This window comes from Pteropus vampyrus, unplaced genomic scaffold, assembly GCF_000151845.1.
Source record: "Pteropus vampyrus isolate Shadow unplaced genomic scaffold, Pvam_2.0 Scaffold61, whole genome shotgun sequence".
NCBI lineage: Eukaryota > Metazoa > Chordata > Mammalia > Chiroptera > Pteropodidae > Pteropus > Pteropus vampyrus.
Genome location: NW_011888842.1, coordinates 4,480,446 through 4,485,273, shown reverse-complemented (window position 1 = coordinate 4,485,273; position 4,828 = coordinate 4,480,446). Strand labels below are relative to the sequence as shown.

At 33.1% G+C, this 4,828-nt stretch overlaps 1 pseudogene; it reads right to left on the bottom strand.

Annotated features, from left to right (window-relative positions):
- Positions 1-3,486: 3,486 nt before the first annotated feature.
- Positions 3,487-3,605, bottom strand: LOC111740315 (annotated as a pseudogene).
- Between the last annotated feature and the right edge of the window lie 1,223 nt (positions 3,606-4,828).

Here is a 4,828-nt window from a genome sequence, read left to right as displayed (position 1 = left end):
GGGGTGGGGGAAAGGATGTTTAAACTAAGTAGAGCTGGCACAACTGGCTACCCATCTGGAAGGAAATTAAGTTTGAGCCTGTTTCACATCATAGAAAAAATAAATTCCAGATGGCTTAGAACCTTAAATAGAAAAATAAATGATTAAATAAATAAAGCAAAAGTATCACAAGACATTCTAAGCATAGGAGTAAATATTATACCACGAAAGGAAAGAGGATACAAAAAATATATACCTATCTGTATAAAATTCAGAATATATATTTATATACATGATGTATGTTACATGTAAATATAAATGTATAATTATAAGTAGCCAAACAATAAACTAGAGAAATATAAAATATTTACCAAACTGATTATAGAAAAAAAGTTTGACATAATTTGCTTTAACTCTTGCAAATTTAAAGAAAAACCTAAAAGAAAAATGTCAACAGTTATAAATATCAAATTTATAGATACTCATATTTTCTGTAATCAAGGAAATAAAATTTCCAGGTATAAAGAGGTATACTTTTATATCTACCATTTGGCAAAACTTAGTGAGTGATAACATATTTTTCTTGTGGAGATCAAGAATAAAAATGCTCTTTTTTGCTGTTTGTCTAAATTTGCCTTGCTACAGAACAATTATAGTGTAATTTGGCAATGTCTATTAAAATTGAATATAGTCATCCTCTATGTATTAGTCAGATTTTGTTACAGTAACAAAGAACACCAGAATCATAGTTACTAGGCCTATGTATTACCTGTAGCTCTGCTTGTTTTGGTTTGAGTTTTCTCATTTTGGGAAAAAAGGCTCAAGAAGCAACCACTATTGAGAATCTGTTCTCATAATATAGGCAAAAACTCACAAAAGCATCCAGAATTTACCTTCGTAGTCAAATTTCTTGAATTATAGCAAGTCTAAAGTCAGTGAGGTGGAAAAATGCACTCAGACCTCAAGTGTGGTGAGGAAGAGAGCCAATATTTGCTGAGTAACAAGACTCTACCACGCTATTCAACTCAGAATTTCTCCTTCAATAAATTTGTCCTTTGGAAATTAAACATGAACATCTATGTGGAAGGTTGAATAATTCACCCCTCTGTAAAATGTCCAAGTCCTAATCCCCAGAATCTGTAACTATATTACCTTACACAGTATAAGGGTATCAGGAACTTTGCAGATGTAATTCAATAAAGGGTCTTGAGATGAGATTATCCTGGATTGTCCAGGGCCAAATGTATTCACAAGGGTCATTATAGGAGGGAGGCAGGAGGATCAGCGTTAGTACAACGAGACCAATGATGGAAGCAGAGGTGGGAGTGACATGAGGAAGTGGCAACGAAGGAGCGGAGGCAGCCTCTGGAAGATGAAAATGACAAGGGGACGGTTTCTCTCCTCCATCCTCCAGAAAGAACTGCCGGTCCATTTTAGGACTTCTGATCTCTGGAATGGTAGGAGAAAAAACTTTTTTTTTTTTTTTTTTTAAGCCACCAAGTTTGTGGTAAATTGTTACGGTAGGAACAGGAAACTCTCTCTCTCTCTCTTGATATCAGAGGAATATATATGATTATATATTATATATTACATATTATTATATACTAAATATGTAATATGTTATATGAATATATATATAACTACCACACAGAGTGCGCTTATTACAACATTGTTGCTAATGTAAAAAACAGAAACAAAGCAAATTCCATTCATTATTAGAGAGGGTAAATGTCGTTCCACACTGTAGAATATGTCCAAACCTTAGGCTATCATTTAGCAATGAAACATGAATTAATACAATGTTTGACTTGGAGGAATTTCTGCGTGGTATTGTTGAAAAAAAAAATAGGGTGTTAAAAATGTATATATTATGATTCTATGTTTCTAATCAATAAGAGCAGTGGTATTCATTTTTAACAAATAAAATCATATTTACATTACTTCGAATCTGCATTTTTTCTTTTTATGTGTATGTGTATCATCATATATATTGTCTCTGATATACATGCATATCGCGTATATATAATATATACACAAAAAGAATTACAAACGTGTGTTGTCCTATAGGACTGCCTGCCTATGATTTATTTTTAAGTGGTGAAAAAAATAAAGATGCAGAATAATATAAATAATATGATTATGTTTCTTAAAAATTAACAAACACATATTATATGATTATATTTATATAATTCTCAAAAATGACAAAATTTTAGAGACAAGTAACAGATTTCTGGTTGGTAGGGGTTACAGACAGGGAGAAAAGAAGATGGGTGTGACTACAAAAGGGTGGCCCCAAGGGAACTTCGTAGTGATGTAACAGTTCTGTGTCTTGATTATAATGGTAATTACAAGAATCTATGAATGTGATAAAATTGCATAGAACTACACACACACACACACACACACACACACACACACACACACACACACACACACAGAGGAATACAGGAATACATGTCAAGCTGCTAAAAACTGAATAACATCCGTGACTGCACTATTGACAATTTCCAGGATTTGATCTTATGTTATAGCTATGCAAGACTATTATCATTGACAGAAACCAAGTAAAAGGTGCACTAGACCTCTCTGTACTATTGTTGTAATGTCTATGAATCTATAATTATTTTAAAATAATAAGTTTTAAAAATGAACAAGTAAAACTGGTAATTATGTACAAATGCTTGTTTAGCTTGCTTAGGTCTGTACGAGCAAAGAGAAATGTGATATATGGCATACCTTTGGTTAGTTACTTCAGGGAAAAATGTTTGTCAACTCGTTATATATTTTTATGCCTGTTACCGCAATGACACATTATTTTTGTATTATGAAAGAGTGAACTAAAACATTAAAAACAATAAATCAAACTTTTGATTAACGATTTGAAATAATAAAGCGAGTATGAATTTTTATGCTCCTGTTGCTTTAACTATGAGGTTATTATTATTATTTTCCTATTGAGAATTGAAAACATGAGTCAGTGTATTCTCAGGATCATTTATCCATTAATGAATGAAACAGATGTTACTGAGAGCATATTATAAACCAACTACCAGGGTAGTTCGTAGCTGTATAAAGAAGATACAGAGTGTATTTTGCCCTGCTGCCCTTGAAGAACTTAAATTCCAGCGAGGAGCACAGAACTAGAGACATAGCAAAGATATCACCAAGAGGCTTCCCACCTCACTTCACCACAGCTTAGTGTGAGAGCAGACATCAGAAGCAGTCCCCTACTCAGAACACTCAAGAAGGACAGAAATGTCCCACATAACCTTTGTTTTATTTTTCATCACAGAAGTAATAGCTGGCCATTGTTTTAAGAAACTGAGAAGATTTAGAACAATAGGCCAAGTAAACCATAAATATTTTGTTTCCTTTCAGTCCTACATATTACATTAAAACTACATTAAATATATTTTATTTTATTTTAGGCGAGGCAACCCTTGGTTGACCTCACAGAATGCAAGGACCTTGTCAGTTTACAATCCCTTATTTATTTATTTTTTTTTACGTCTACAGTACCTGGTCTTCCTAGGTGGTCTCCCATCCAAGTAGTAACCAGGTCCGACCCTGCTTAACTTCCGAAATCAGACGGGATCGAGCTTGTTCAGAGTGGCATGGCCATAGACTTACATTAAATATTTTAGATCACATTTATTATCTAATAGAATATACTGCAATCTTATAAAACATTTATTTTGTATTGATTTTTTCTACATTTAAATTAGAACATAAAATAATTCTGAGTTAATACAAATTATATATCTACAAGCTTCATTTTTTTCCTAGTTGTTGAACAACTCTTAGAATCATCTTTTAGTTTTATGATTTGGCAGCTTACTGAGGTATAATTGATACACAAAAATTGCACATATTTAGTGTATACAGTTAGATGAGTTTGAACCAATGCATACATCTGTGATACTATCACCACAATCAAGATAATAAACAGAACCACCACCTCCAGAAGTTCCAAACTGCTCCATTTCTTTGTGGTGAGAACACCGAACTTGGCATCTACCCTCTCAATAAAATTTAAAGTGCACAATACAGCATTGTTAACTATACGTACTATGTTGTCCAGCAGATCTCTGGAATTTATTTGTCTCACTCTAAATTTATACTCATTGAACAATACCTCCCCAGCCCCTCACCTCCCCAGGCCCTGGCAACCACCATCCTATTCTCTGCTTTTATGAGTTTGACTATTTTAAATACTTCATAGAAGTGGAGTCATGTAGTGTTTGTCCTTCTGTGACTGGCTTATTTTACTTCATATAATTTCAAAACTGATTATATAGTAAAAGTATTTAATTTTGCCAGGACGTATTGGATGTTCACAACCATTATGTGAGGGGCTGATGGTTCATGGGCACATAAGTCAGCATAATTACTACCGGCCTGCACCTTGAGTGAATCATTCCTCTATTGTTATATATGAAATTTATATTTAAAACTTGTTCACGAGTTTTCATGGTGAATAGGTTGTGGTAAACATCTTAGTATATAAAATTTCCTGAGTTTAAGATTGTTATCTTAGGATATATTCCCAGAAGTAAAATTATTGGGTCAAAGGGAAAAAATTTTAAGACCTTTGATACCTATTGCCAAACAAAATGAGATGAACGAGTTTACAAGTCCATTCTGAAAGGTTGCCAACTTCCAGTACACAATCAATCATTGTGACCTTGATGCAAAAATACATATTTGATAAAAAAGGCTGGCAACAATAAATAGACATTTTTTTCTCGAATCTAACTTGCCCTATAGATGACACCCAAATGAAGCTATCTTGCCAAAAAAAGGGGAGAAAATTTAATATTTATTTGAGGTTTATTATGTGTCAAATACT